This window comes from Rattus norvegicus, chromosome 2 (genome assembly GCF_021556685.1).
Source record: "Rattus norvegicus strain SHRSP/BbbUtx chromosome 2, alternate assembly SHRSP_T2T, whole genome shotgun sequence".
Lineage (NCBI taxonomy): Eukaryota > Metazoa > Chordata > Mammalia > Rodentia > Muridae > Rattus > Rattus norvegicus.
The window spans coordinates 138233141-138249158 of record NC_141535.1 but is presented as its reverse complement, the minus strand read 5'-3'; the positions used below and the strand labels follow the sequence as shown (position 1 = coordinate 138249158).

The 16018-nt window shown below is 42.7% G+C and overlaps 1 long non-coding RNA gene across 3 annotated transcripts in view; it reads left to right on the top strand.

Moving 5' to 3' along the window:
* LOC102547111 (uncharacterized) overlaps nucleotides 1-16018 on the top strand; it is an 87551-nt gene that overhangs the window by 38130 nt on the left and 33403 nt on the right. The window contains exon 4 of one of the 3 annotated variants that reach the window (XR_015671647.1): nucleotides 7935-8887. The exons of the other annotated variants lie outside the window; for them this stretch is intronic. This is a non-coding gene — a long non-coding RNA (uncharacterized LOC102547111). Of the gene's footprint in view, nucleotides 1-7934; nucleotides 8888-16018 lie in introns of those variants that run through there. 3 annotated transcript variants of the gene reach the window in all.

Genomic DNA, 16018 nt, shown 5'->3' with positions numbered 1-16018 from the left:
AGGTGGAGAATTAATGGGTTTTAAGTGACATCTCAAAGCTTTAGGTAGTCCTCTCAAGCTTCTTATGGGTAGTAAATGGGTGGGTTTGGCATCACATTCCCAGGAACCTCCCTCCACAGAGTTCCATGCCCTTATACTCTGAAGCTCTTTTTCAATGTCTCTGCCAGATTTTCTTCACAAATGTCTTGTTCACTTTGGAATCACCATATGAGAGGTGTCAGGAACACCAGCCGAATGTATGCAGAATCACCCTTTTGGTTGAAATGCCTCAAGTGCACAGTATTATGTGCCCGATGGCACATGCTTTGAAAACCATTAATGGCACTTCTCTGGGACTCTAGTTGCCATGAGGCACACAGGTTGATGTCTGTTCTGCAAGACACGCAGCATCAGCTGAGAACATTGGCTTCTAGGCAGTGACACGCCATATCATCTGGTCTACTTTCTAGGGACTTCCTCACATTCTTCCTTGTCTGGATATTCTGTGTGCCCACCATGCTTGCTTCCGGTACCCAACCATCCAAGCTTGCTTCCCGTGCCTAACCCAACACATTTGCGTCTGGTTTCCACACATACCCAGCTTTCTGCTTTCTCTTATATTATTTCATCTCCACCTCCCCCCATTCACCAACTTGAACATAAACCTCTGATATCAAATGCTTTCTCCTGTAAACACCCAATTGAGGTTGCTCTCCCTTGTCCATTCAGCAAACATTTGTTGAGTATTTAGAACACAGCAATTTGTTGGCGAATAAACCAGTATGCTTTGCCTGAAGTTCACAGACCTCTGAGAGACATGGACAAGTGCAGGCAAACAAATGGGTGAGAGAGAACGAGCGAAGTGGGATAGTAACAGACAGAACCCATGCAAAGAAGGAAGGGACAATGAAGCTAAAATACAAAAATGAAGTTGGAGTGGGTATCCTTTGGAAATGAGACAGGGCAACCAGCAGAGGAAAAGTGTCGGATGGATATTGATGCATCCTTGAAAAAAGTTTACAGTGGCTATGTATGGAGAAATCACTGGATAGGGATGGGGGAATCAAGTGGGGCAGATGTGAAGATAGCCATGGGGATAGTCCAGGGGGAAATAGGGAAAATGGAGAGAAGTGAGAACAATGAGATGAGTACACATTAGGAGGGGCAGAAGCCAGCAACCAAGGAGCGGTCATTCCCAGGATTCTACCTTGAAAGTTGTGAAGAAAGGGTTGCCAATGAATTTGGGGCCCTGCTTGCTTCTTCCCGGCTGCTACAGTTTGTGTCTGAAGTATGGCCTCCAGAGGGATGTTTTGAGAATGTGGTCCTTCATTTGCTGTGCTATTTTCCTGGTGCTGGAGGCCTGAGGAGATAGGATCTGGTTGACAGAAGTAGGTTAGAAGAGTTAGGCTTTGAAGATTGCACCCACCCTTGTTCCAGACTGCCTTACTCTGCTTTCTGTCTACAACCATTCACAAGCCCCGGTCTTGTAGTCCAGGTATGAGGCTGCTCCACTGGGCTTTCTCTACCGACATGGCCTGGACTTCCTTGACACCAGGAGCCAGACAAGTCTTTTTTCCCTTAAGGTGTTTTCTCAGGTATTTTGGTCACAGCCATGTGGAAAATAAGTCACACATTAACGTAGTGCCAATCATCCAGTGAAAGCTCACGAAGTAGTTCTTAATGACATGGTTCACTTTATTTTTATTTTTGTTTGTTTCTGAGGCAGGGTCTCACTACATAGCTCCACTTGGTCTGGAACTCATTAGTACATTCAAGATCAGGCTGCTCTTGGATCCAGAAATCTGACTGCCATTGCTTCTCAAGTGCAGAGATTAAAGCCATGGGTCACCATGCCCAGATATAGTTTTCTTTATATCTGCCTATTTGATAGTAAGTTACATACAGTCCTGAGACACTTCTCCTCCTCCTCCTCCTCCTCCTCCTCCTCCTCCTCCTCCTCCTCCTCCTCCTCCTCCTCCTCCTCCTCTTCTTCTTCCTCCTTCTTCTTTTTAAATCAAAGATGCTAGACTTATCAACACAGAAATAGTACATAAATCTTTCATTCATGTAATATTCTCCTGATTAAATATTCATATATTACCTAGGGCAATATTAACTTGGCATTCATTTCTAAAGAATCAGTACTGTTGCAGCCATGTTCTTTACATACGATGTAAACCAGAGGGAAAGTGGAAGAACCGTCCTGTACCCAAACACCAAGACTACACTAGAGTCATGTGTCTGGAATGTTGGGGCAAACTGACAATGGGAATTCTGGGTAGATCGACCACACGTTGCACCACTAACAAGAGGCAGGAATCTGAACTTGCTTATCAAAAGTTGAGATGAGAGGAAGGTAAGTTGTAAATGGAAGAAACACAGTGACACCATCTCCTGTTTTGGGTGGATGGATGTAGCTCTCAGGTCAGAATGCACAATTGTGTATAACTCTGTTCCATGGGTCCTGAGAGTCTCCAAATGACATGGGGGCTTGAATGTTACTCAGTTGGAGAGTGTTCCAAGGACCTCCCTTCAGGTCCTGGGCCTGCAGATGCTTAAGCAGAAATGTTCAGAAGGATCTTATCCAATTATGCTAGGACAGATGAAAGTGACCTCACGTGAGAGAGGTGAGAAACTCCAGCTATAAATCTTCATTTTCATCAGGGGAATCCTTTATTAAAGAAAGAGTCTAGGCTGGGAGCTTAATTCAGTGGTAGAATCATTGTTGTGCATGAAAGAGGCTCGAGGTTCAGTCCCAGAAGAAAAAGGAGAAAGAGAAGGAGGAGGAGGAAGAGGAGGAGGATGAGGAGAAAGGGGAAGAAGAAGAAGAAGAAGAAGAAGAAGAAGAAGAAGAAGAAGGAGGAGGAGGAGGAGGAGGAGGAGGAGGAGGAGGAGGAGGAGGAGGAGGAGGAGGAGGAGGAGGAAATAAACTAGTCTTTGTATAAATGCTCTATTGTATAAACATGTCCAAAAAGTTATGAAATCAACTTAGTGGTTTAACCTTCTGCTATGACTAACACAGCAAAGCAACAAACACAGGTTATTCAGTTTTTCCACTTTGGGAAAAAGAAAACACAACCTATCCAAACCATAATTTAACCCATGATCCCATGGTTCTATATGAGAAGTGGTCCAGATTGAGGGGCTATTGGCCCTCTGAGGGTGCTGCAGTCTGGTCCCTGCTGTGGGGATGGACTGTCTTAATTACTATAGCTGAATCAATTTACAGGGGGAAAAACCCCAGTGACTAATTAGATGCAGCATGGCTCTTTGAGGAAGTCACAGAATTGGGGCACAAACATTGGTTGGCCCTGCTACTTGTATAGCGCTGACAGATGCTTCACTGACTCCAACCACTGTGCCCTGTGCTGTCTGGAGTGGAACAGAAGATGCTTTTCTTGACCTTTCTAGGTAAATCATACGAAGCAAAAAGTACCCACTGGGAGTTCCCACTCCAGGAAGAATCAAGGCACCACGACCTTGTCGGTGTTGAAAAGCAAGCTTCGGGGAGGAGGTAGTTTTCCTTTTCTGTAGCAGTTGACAGAATTTACACACACACACACACACACACACACACACACACACACACACACACACACACACACCCTTCTTTCAGGGCTTTGCTCTCCCAGTGACACTCAGACCAACCACTATTTCCAGGGTTAGGAGTTCCTAACAGAGGCACTCAGTTCTAACAGTAAATTCTGTGGCTGATTTCTTTGTACAGTTCCTAATAGGCAAACATCTAAAGCAGTGACGGCCAAACACCTAGTCAGTATAGCTCAGCTTTGTATTCAATTGGAAGGGATTCCTGAATTTATGCTTTTTCCTTGCAAAATAGCCAAATGTGGATCACCCAGATATTTTGTTTCCAAAGGAGATGCTTTTGCCTCTCCATGAGTTAGATTGGCCTTCCAAGTTCGTCTGTTGATCCTATGTGGATGAGTCTCCTGGTTGATCTTCTCCATTTCTCACAGGTACCATGCAGTTGCCAACTCCAGAGATTTATCTATCCATCTAGACCACTCCAAGGTTCTGGCAACCAATTCACAAAAGGATGTTGAAGTCAGTAGTCACTATCACACCACATGACAAAATTTATATCTACACACATATAGTACTGTATATGTGTTCATATACACTTCTCAGTTCAGGAATAGCTATCTGGGCGCCATCTGCAAGGTTCACAAAGGAACATTTTCATTCAAAATAATGTATGGCAACTAAGTTGTGGTGCCGCACTGGACAACAACAATGGAAAGTCTACAGAGCTTGCTGTTGAAAAGTCCAGTAACCTATGATTTCCCGCTTAGAACCAAGATGCTTGGTTTAACTCCAAGACTTTTTTTTTCTTTTTTTCGGAGCTGGGGACCAAACCCAGGGCATTGCAGTTGCTAGGCAAGTGCTCTACCACTGAGCTAAATCCCCAACCCCACCAAGACTTTTTAATAGGCATGGGCTTCCCCATTATTCCAGGTTGCATTTCTCTTAGAATGCATGGTGGCAGACAACTGTCAGTAACCTCGGCACTCACAGAAGCAGAGAGAGGGTCCAGACCGCATTCTCCCTTGTAGAGTTTGAGGTCAGCCTGGGATTCATGAGTTTCTGTCTCAACACCAACCCACAAACAAGTTTACTGAAGGTTTAAGAAATAAAGGAAACAGCATGCCTCTGAATCTTCTGCTGGAGTTGCACGTCAGAAATCATAAGATGCCTGCAGAAGGTCCCTAGACAAGTACCATGCTCTCCTCACCTGCAGACCTTTACGTGGGACCGTCCTTTGGAAAGGAAACCTGTATGTTTCGTTCCCTCCCTCAATCGGAAGGTTGAGAGAAAAGCAGAACCTGCCTGACTTGAGCTCCATCAAGGGCATAGTTTATTCTGGGGACAGGTTAAGCTGTATAACTTTTTCTGTGTTGAATTACTTGATTGAAAATATCAAATGATGTTGCCTCCATCAAAGTGTTGACTATGTACCTGACATTGTAAATTGGGTCTCTTAAGAAGTCAGAATGTCTATATCTAATTTTTAGAGTGTTATTTGGTTTTTAGAAACAAAGGCTTATCCCCCTGCATCTGCTCTTACGCCATGTACTTTAAATAAACATGCTAATGATTGCAGAAGAGATAAAGAGTTTTAAAGAATGACATTCTTTTCCCTGGAGTTCCTAACTCATAGACATTTCCAGGAATTTAACGTTATTATCATGGCAGCAGGTGGAATGAAGGGAAGGGTCATAGCGTTTGGGCAGTCCCTGCTTCCTTTTGTATTTGTGTCACGAGTCAGTTGAGTTATTTAGGGACCACGCTTTCTACTCAAGGCCTAGGTCCACTAAAATAGGAAGAATATGCATTGTTCACAGTGCTTGCAGAAAGCTGTGACACAAGTGTGCAGTATTTTAGAACTTGTCCCTTCCCCGGGGACAAGCTGTAGAAAGCACAGAGAGAGCTGGGTAAAGCTGGACTCCATCCCCCATACCAACTGCATCACTACAGGATTGGGTGAGCACTGTTAGGAAAAATATAGACGTATGTATTAGTTGTGCTTACCCAATTCGTTTTCCCCCTTGAAGTCATCTATTTCTTTCTGGGTGTCTTCTCTACCTGTTGCTTTGAGAGTACAAAGTGATGAAAGAGAAGGCCCTCACAGAAGATTAAAATCATTGTTTTTTTAATGAAATTTAATTTTTCATGATTAAATACAATTCAGAATAAAGGTATCGCCACAAGTTGTTTTGCTGATGTTTGCAGAGGCTGGCGCTGAAGAAAGCTAAGAGGGGGCTCACCCTGAGCTCTGAGAGGATGTGGGCTAAGGGATTCCATGTTTAGACAGATGGCTCTACGCAGTATGTGCAGCCAGAGAAAGCAAGTGTCTGCCTGGAGCTCTGGGTCACAGGGGAGCAAGAGGAAACTTTTGTGCCAACTCCGTGAGGTCATCAGGAGAACCGAGTCAGAAGACAGAACCTCAGTCATCTTCAACCACAGAGAGTCAGCAGGAAAGGAGAGTGGTTTCCGCTATAAGTTGGCTAAATGGCTTATTTTTCTGAAAGACAAGTATTTATGAGAATGAAGTCATGTTTAAAAGGTGTCAGAATATGAAGCAGTTGTGACAGATGAGTGGGAGGAAACTGCGAGGGGTGTTTATCCACGCACTTCCTCTCTATCTCCTGACCATTATGTGTTCTCAGTCTAGACCTGGTTTACTGATGAGGCTGTGCTCAAGTGTGTCAAAGAATGTGGCCATTGCTCACTGCTGTCTGGCGTAGGATTAGAAAGAGAAATGCCAGCATTGGTGCTCCCGGGTGTAGAATGAATTTCCCCGGAGCCCACTTTCTTCATCTTGAAAACAATGCTGGCTAGAGTTAAGTGAGTTATTCTAAGCATCAGGTGTAAGAGCGAGATTATTGTTCCAGGGTTAGCGCTGGGTACATTTCGTTCACTTGCTCGGAAGACCATTCTTGGAATTAGAGTCAATGAAAGCGTTCAACTTTCTCCATTCTTCAGCCCAGCATCCATTGTGCATTGGTATCTGGGGATTATATTATTGTGTTTCATTTACATAATGCATGCTATCTGATACAGTCTTACAGATTAGAGGCTTTTGCTACTAGAAGTTTTATGGTTGAGTCTCAAATACAGATACCTCATGACTTACAGAAAAGGAAAAAGTACACTTGAAAATGTCTTGCAGATATTCGATTCTATGTATACATATATATGTAGCCAACGTCCACATCTTAAGCAGCTGCCTCATAGCAAAACCAAACCAAAACAAAAGGAACCTGAAAAAAACATCACACTAAAGGAGCTGGAAGACTCTTTGAGACATTGTCTAACTTCTCAACCACGCCTGCATCCTTCGGATCCTCCTGGTCCACTTCCAGCCTTGTTGTGCAGTTTTGTACCTAACTGCTCGTGTGCAGATCTCAGTCTCCACAGATGTCCCCTGAGGAGTTTTGTGGGGACCAGCACTAGAAATTAGGGACTTCCTTTTAAAGAAAATAGATTTCCAAGGCCTCTCGATTTTTCACAGTTTACATAAGCCTTGATATAGAACACAATACGAAAACCTTAGCTGAAGTTTTGGAAGGAATTTGCAGAAAGGAACTAACCCAGAAATGTCAATTTTGCCATTTTCTTGTTTTTAGTGGTCAGTTTGTTTTTTTAAAGAATTATTTATTTTAGTTATATGACTACACTGTAGCTGTCTTCAGACACACCAGAAGAGGGCATCAGATCCCATTACAGATGGTTGTGAGCCACTATGTGGTTGCTGGGATTTGAACTCAGGAACTGTGGAAGAGCAGTCAGTGCTCTTAACCACTGAGCCATCTCCCCTGCACTGGTGTTCAATGGTTACAACTCATGTTTTAATCATCTTGGAGCTATGAAGACAGCTCTGGTCTGTGTGTGACCTCAGGTCAGTTAGAAGGGTAGCAAAGCTTGGCTTCATTTATCATACACTTTGGGGGTAAAAATCCAAATCTCAAAAACATACAAGTGGGTAAATGTTTAAAGTTTGCTTGCAAAATAGTATGCACTTGCCTGTGGAACAGGCCAGTGTAGACGTGTGTGATTACAAGACTAATAGAAAGTAGTTCTCAAAGACTAAAGTCATGGGCTCTGGAAAGGGCAAAAGGTACCACTTCCTTCCCTCTAGTCCACTCTTCCTTTCCCTCTTCCTCCCTCTGGCTTCTTTGCTCCCTTAATCAGTCTTTTTACTTTTCTTTTTCAGACTCCTCCTCCCCAACCCTAGCCCCGCCATCCCCCAACTCCTGCAATACAGGTTTCTTCCCATTTTTTCTTGCTTTCTACCATTTTCTCTTCTCTCTCCTCTGACCATATATTAAAATTTCCAAAATACTCCAGGAAAAGTGTTGACCACAGAAAAGAGATCCATTCCTTCTGTAAATCCCATTCTTAGAACAGTTACAAGAGTTATTATTTATTTTCAGTGTTTGCCTGTATGTCTGTGTACCACATGTCTGCAGTACCCAGAATGGCCAGAAGAGGGGGCAGTCCCCTGGGACTAGACAGCACAAATGCTTCTGAGCTGCGGTGTGGATGCTGGAAACCTTGCCTGGATCCTCCACCAGAGCAGCAAATGGCTGAGCATCTCTCCGAGTCCTGATGCTTAACAACTGTAAGGAGTACTGGGCAAATTTGTATTTATTAAGACTTCATAAAAAGGCCCGAAGGCCAAGGAATGACTCAAGAAGGGACAGCGTAACTGCAAATCAGGTAATAGCTCAAGTCCCAAGGCACAGACACTAAGTGTGGACATGCTTGTTAATACCCAGAATTCCACACCAGGCAGTGGTCACGAAAGCACACAGTGGAGTTACGAATTCTGTTTTTAATTTTCTTCTGGAAAGTTACCGTGTTTTGGTTTTTCTCAAACTGGGTATACAAATAGGTTTTCGAGCTTCGGGATTTTTTTCCCCTTCCATTAAAAGTCATCTTCCCATCATGGAAATTTAGAAACAATGTTTTGCTAAAAATTTTAAACCTGAAGTACTTCAAGTCTCAGGAAACTGCCTAATAGGCACCTAGAGAGTTCTGTCAATCACACGGAGCAGATTTGCTGTGTCTCTCTGGTCTCTAATCCTGTTAGAAGAATTGAATGGTTTATGTAAATAGTTAAAAGCCCTGCCGTAGACTCCTTTGTTATTTTTCCTCCTTACTGTAGAATTCAAGTTCTTGTTGAATTCATTTTGTGACTTCATGTTTATTTTCTGGAGTTGCATTTCTTGTACCCTTCTTTCACTGGAAACACATGGATAAAATGTCCTACTACTGGCCTGTTTCAGACGCAGATGTGAAGAGTATCCCAGGTTACAGAGCAAACCCTCAGAAAAGGGATTCATGGGGACAGTAATTAATCAATTACAGTTACATTTCAAAAAGATTTCCTACATTCAAAGTTTCTATTTCTTTAATAAGTGGTGGAAGATGAGTGATGGTTTTCACAGGTCTGATTCTTCTAAATTTGACACAGTCTCTCTCTCTCTCTCTCTCTCTCTCTCTCTCTCTCTCTCTCTCTCTCAATACATTTATTACTCATGGGTGCATGGGTGGCGGAGTGTATACAGGGGTCGTGTGCTCCATGATGCTTGCAGAGACTACGACTTTCAGGGTTCTGCCCCGTAGGTCCTGGGGGTTGACCCTGAGCTGTCAGGCTTGGGTGCAGGTGACTTTACCAGCTGAGCCATCTTGCTGACCCCGTGATGTTTTTGTTAAATCACAGAATTAATGGGAACTGGGAACGAGAGCCCTGGCTCCCCAGATTTGGCTACTTGGAGAACCCAGCAGCCCCAGGTCTCCTGGGGGCATTGGAAACTGTGAAAGAAATATTTTCTTCATTCAGAGATAGGACAGATGCTAAGGAGCAGCAGACAAAATGGGGAACTTGAAGTTGAAGATAGGAAATGATATATACGTATTACTTCAGTAAGATTATGTGCTGCATTACCCAGTCATAAAGAGAAACTGAAAGCTGTACAGACTGCTGCAGCTTTAGACCCCTGAGTATTAGTGGTCTTTCAGTTTTTATAAAAATATTCTAATGACCATGGGCTTTTGAAGGGTGAATAAAATAAGAGTGTGGTCCTAAAATTGAGGTGACATCACCCATGAATAAATTTGCTAATTATTTCACCTTTGCTGACCTGGTTTTCTAGAGTGGGTAGCCTTTAAGATGCTACTCTAGGATGCATCAACCTGCATCTGACACGGTTACTTGCAAACACGTCACGCCTGCGAATAGGGAGCCTCGGCACAGATCGCCTCCATCAGATTGGGCTGTGGACTGTCTGAGGGAGTATTTTTGTGATTTCTCATTGATGGAGGAGGGTCTAGACCACTGTGGGTGGTCCCACGCAGTATAAAAAGGCAGCAGAGACATCACAGGAAGCAAGGCAGCATGCAGGGGTCCTCCAAGCTGCCTCATTTCCTCCCCAGGGCTCCTTTCTTGAGGCCCAACCTTGGTTTCCCTTGGTATTGGGCTGTGTAACCTGCAGGCCAATGAACCCCTTAACCCCCTAAGTTGTTTTTGGTGACTTTCATCACAGCAACAGGAGAACAAATTAGGACAACAGGCAGAGCCAACGTGAATACACTTGAATAAAAGACAGTTAACTATGCCAAAGCGTGGGAAGAGGACCAGCATTCACTGCTGCTTTCTGATGACTAGCCTGATAATTAAAAATCACCATTTAGAATGTTTGAGAGCCAGTGTAACTTCGAATACCATTACTTTTTTTCTTTATTATTTATTGATTTTGCTAGGACTCTGCCAGGAAGGGTTTGTTTGATACATAATAACTTAAGATTGAAGAATTTTAATCTCCCCAGTAGGATACCAATTTACCACCACATGATTTGCCTTTTAAGAGTCACAATCTGTGACTCATGTTTTAAAATCTGGAATGGGTCAGAAAGTCAGATTAGGTACATCTAGGTAGACATGCTTCTGAGCCTCTTAGCTGAAATAAGAGCAGCCAGGTTAAAGTCTAGAACTGTTTTAAAGACACACACACAGTCATCTTTTCAGAAACTCCCAGACTCAGATATGCCTTTTAACAGGCTGTCCTACATGATACCAAAGTTACCAGTTGACTTTGTTAGGCAAATTTATATATTGGTTGCCCAAAGGACAGAGGTAGAAAGTAAATTGTTACTTTCTTGTAAGGGTCTCATGTGTATACTTTGCTTTGCCTCTGTGTATTTAATAACACCAATCTCATTTCTTGGATATTTCAATTCACATTTTACTGATGAGAAAATTGAGAACTGGAAAGGATTAAGAAATTTTCCCAAGAACAACCACCTAGTGAAAAGTCTGAGCTCAAACTGATGCCTTTTTACTGATTTCAGAGCTTGAACATCAAACCATCACATGTCTCCAATCATCTATTGGCTGTGGAGTAGATAGCTCTCTGCAGAGTGTTTTATTTCTGTAAGATAAAATATGCTGACAAAGGACTTAGGCAAAAGGGGTTTGTTTCAGCTAACAATTCCAGGAATACTTATGGAACAAAATATTCAGAAATGTAAATGCCTTTCATTGAGGTTGTTACAATGAGAAACATTTTTATTGAAACACTCACTCAAGTTGAAACATCACAAAACTCAGTGTGAGATCATTGAGGGTAAGGGACCCCAAGTCATTTATTTATTTTATTTTTTTTTTTAAGATTTTATTTATTGTATATGAGTACACTGTAGCTGTCTTCAGACACCAGGAGAGGGCATCAGATCTCATTACAGATGGCTGTGAACCACCATGTGGTTGCTGGGATTTGAACTCAGGACCTCAGGAAGAGCAGTCGGTGCTCTTAACCGCTGAGCCATCTCTCCAGCCCCCAAGTCATTTATAAGATGGAACTGTAATACAAGAGTTTTTAAGTCACAACATCAGCATTTGGGGATTTACAATTAAGAACCTCTGTTTAGAATATCTCCCAAAGCAATGGAGGAGCAGAGTTAAAGGCTTCACTTTAGGCAAGGGATTTTACCATCTATTCTTCATTTCTCCACTGTTAACCAGTGTTTATATTGTAGATTTGCTTGGGCATTTAATCAGTTGATACAGCCAAAACACTTGATCGGAACTCTCTGTAGACTTAGCCTCCACTGCAATCTGTTAGTATCATTAATGTAAACAGCGATGACAGAAAGACCACCGGGGTTCTTCTCTCCAGTTTTAAGCCCTTAAGACTTAACTTAGAATATATCTTTGCTTCCAGTTAAGATCTAAAACACTGAATCTCACTTTTCTGTTAGGAGGGTGTGACTGTGTCAGTGAGGACACTCAAAATTAAAGTACTGTTTCAGCAAAAAAAAAAAAAGTTGATTGACTGCCTTTTGGCTAATGGAACCTGTCTGGAATTCTTATACTTTAGAAATGAGTTAACTCCACTCTTACAGCACCCACAGACTCTAGCTTCATTACTTAGGAAAGGACTGACAGAGATCAAGATTAAAAGACAAAGAAGATACTGCTTAGAAGAGAATCCCAGGAAGCAAAGGAGGCAGTGCATGCTCACCGTGGGAGATCTGAGGTGAGATGAGGGGGTGCAGAGGAGTGCAGACGGTCTAACTTCAGATGGCCCAACCCCAACTCATAATATTTTCACTTTATTGTGTTGTGGAAGTAAAATGAATGCGATAGAAGTCATACCTTGGAGTTTTATCCTTTCCCAGGTCAGGGATACGCTGTCCCATGTGTCTTGAGATCCTGGGCTTCTGATGGTCTGGAAGGGAAACAATGACCATTGTGTGCACTGTCTTTGCTGCTAAGGCTTGATGTTCACAGGTGGATTAAATGAATTTTCAATTACAATGAAAATTCAGTTACAATTGTTGTATCCAGACACAACTGCAGTGTTAGCACAGATGTGGTCTGGTAGTGGCTCTTCAGTATTCTGGAACTAGTATCGGGCCAGTTTTAACCACCCTAGACCTGATGGTGAGGAGGCACAGAACATTATAGATACATAGATGTCTACAGCAAAGGGATCTTCTGGAACTAGAGAAGGCAGGGCGCCTGCCCTGACCTTGCAAGAGGGAGCTGGAGGAATAACAACTCCCAACTCCCAACCCCATCTGCACTGCTTTCTCATTTGCCAAACCCAGGTAGAAGTCAGGGAATATGGGGCCTATGGTCTTTCATCCTCAGGCTAATCCCTTGGGGCTAATTGACCATACAAAAGGGTAGACTAGGTCTGCAGGGCAAATGGATAAGAGTCAGACTGGCATACTGGTAATTACACAGAATGACCAATGACAGAGCTGTTACCTTTTCCTCTTCCCCTCTTCATGCTCCCGAAAGCTGGACATGCAGAAGTAAGATTGCTCTTCAGAGGTTAATCATGTAAACAACAACCCTATTTCTCAGAGGCAGATATGCCCCTTGGGTTAACATAGTTTAAGCTATTTCTAAAGAAAGAAGGTGGGGGTTGAGGAAGTAATTCAGCTGGTTAAGCTCATGGCCAAATGTAAGGACCATGTAGACTGATGCCCTGGCATGTAAAGAACCATGGATTCTGGTATGGTATTATTGCCCCAGGGCTGGACTGGCAGAAATGGGCAGATCCCTGGGCAGATCTCTTAGACTAGCCTGCTTAGTGACAGTCTGGATCAATAAACAAAATGGGAGGGCTCAGCCTTAAGCTCTCTGACTGCTCTCGCAGAGGGCTGGTGTTCAGCTCACACCACCTATTTGGTGAGTCTATAACTCCAGTTCCAATCTGGCGATCTAATGTCCTCTTTTGGTCTCCACAGACTCTTGAATATTCATGGTGAACACAAATGCATACAGGCACACACATATGCACATATATACATTAGTAAGTGAATCTTAAAGATGAAACGAAGCAGACTGTTCTGGTGGGATGGCACCTATACTGTCTTCTGCCTCACAAACGTACACAGGCATACACATGCACATTCAACACACATGCATGCACACACACACATACGCACACACATACACACACACACGCACACACATGCACATACACATACATACACATACACACACTCGCATACACACACATGCACATATACACACACATGCACACACACATACACCCACATACACACACATGCACACACACATGCACATATACACACACATGCACACACACACATACACACACACGCACACACATGCACATACACATACATTCGCATACACACACATGCACATATACACACACATGCACACACACATACACCCACATACACACACATGCACACACACATGCACATATACACACACATGCACACACACACAAACACACATACGCACACACACATGCACATATACACACACACACGCACACACACACCCACACACATGCACATACACATACACACACTCGCATACACACACACGCACACGCACACGTACACGAATGCATACATATGCACATGCACATACACATTCCCTCACACAGGCACAGAGGAAAAGAAGCTGGCCACAGCTCCTGCATTTTATTTATATTAGTGATTTTATGTTCAAGTGTCTCCTGTATCTTTTACTTCGCATTGGATCATAAAAAAAAACAGAAAAATGACTCATTCCAGATACCAACACTAGCAAGCTAGAGTATGTGTGTTTTCTCTTAAGAATGTCAGGATTTCGAGTCATTTTATCATAAAATTATTATAGTCTCACATGTTTCTGAAAAAATAGCTTGTTCAATAATATAAACAACGTGGTGGAAATGTTTAGTTACTTACTGACCAATGCTTATCATTTTAAGTACATTGTACAAACAATGGTGACCTAGGGTTTGGAATGTTGTAGTGAATTCTGACTTGTTTTTGTCTCTGTGGTAAGCTGTTGATAAAGTGGTAAACATGGCTATGTTTTCCTGCCCTCACCTGCCTTGGAGAGTAATCCTGAGCAGTTAGCGCAAGTACAGCATGGAGGTTTCAATAAATAATGTAAGAGCCCTGCTTTCACTAAAGGTCACAGTTCATAAACATTCTATTGTTATGCTTACTAAGTCCGTAGAAAATCAAAGCTGAAACTTTGTAAGGCATTAAAACAAGTGGCAATGATTCCCTTACTCACTGGAGGAGAGGGTTATTTTGTGCTTGAGTGTAAATTTACTCCCTTAGTAGCTATAAAACACAAGATGCTGCATGAAAATATTGCCATCGGTTAACTCATGGGGAGGAGCATCTTTACAGAAGTAGCACCTGAATAGAATGAGCTCAAGCAGTGAAGGAAGAGGGCTGCTAAACGCCAGCTCCAAGTGGACTCAGGCTCCACCACTGATCCTGGAATAGTTCTAACCCATCTAACCACGGCCTACATCAGCCCTCACACAATGGCTTTGTGCTTTGCAGACCACCCGTGGGGTTAGGTTGTTTTTTGTTTTGTTTTCTTTGCTTGTTTGTTTTTTGTTGTTTTTAATTATTCGCTTTCTAAATGGAGTTTTAAAATTCTTCTTTCATGGGGTGGGTTGGGGTGGGGTGGGTCTTGACTTGTCGTTCTAGACTTTTCCTTCTCTATTGGCGTCAAACCTAAGGGTGTATGCTCCGTTGGCAAATTCGGCAAGGAGTTATTATTGAACCCTAGTGTCAAGTGGCTACAGCCCAAAGGGTTCATGGGAAAAGCTCTGAAAGAGTCCTTGGAGGGGTGAGTGCTTGCACACTTGGAGGAGGAGGGAGTCCGGAACGGCCGGAATAGTAAATCGCCAGGGTCTAGAAGAGAGCAACCGAGAACTGAAGGAAGATTGAAACCCCAAACCCAGAGATAAGAGGCAGTGATATGTCTCAGTGGGTGAGACCCATTCAATCCCGAGAACTCACATAGTGGAAGGAGAGAGCCAAGGACTTAGAGACTAGCCCAGCCTGCAAGTGGAATTTTAAACATAACAGCTAAGGTGACAACACCCTCAAGACAGAGCTGGCTCAGTGTTCTGGGGCTGAGAAGACTTCTTCAATACAGGCATTGTGCATCACTGGCTAACATTGACTGTGCTGGCCTGTTTCTGCCAGTCTTCACACGGGATGGTGCTAATCGAATTGCAATAGAATATAGAGTACGGACGTTGGCTATTCCATCACGGTAGCTACGGCATAAGATAGCATGCAGACTTCTCCGAACAGATAATATGACAAAGTCCAATATTATGAAGTCTATCCATGAATAAGATGATTCATATACAGATGGAAAACTATGCTTTTGGTCTGTTTTATTTTTTATTACTGTAATGATGTCATGTTTACAATGATCTATACTGATAACTACCAATCTACGAAAAGGAGGCAAGAGGAAATGTAGAACATGAAGCATTTATATCATAAAATATGAAATTGTATACTTTAAAAATTAAAGGGTGGTAACCAAAAATTATTTATAACAATTAAAAGCAAAAAAAATGAAAGAAAGAAAGAAAGAAAGAAAGGAAGGAAGGGAGAAAGAAAGAAAGAAGATAAAAGAAAAAGGAATCCACGGAAAATGTTAGGGTCACGCGGTTTTTCTTTTCCAATCATTGTACAGCATGGCATGTACAGAAAG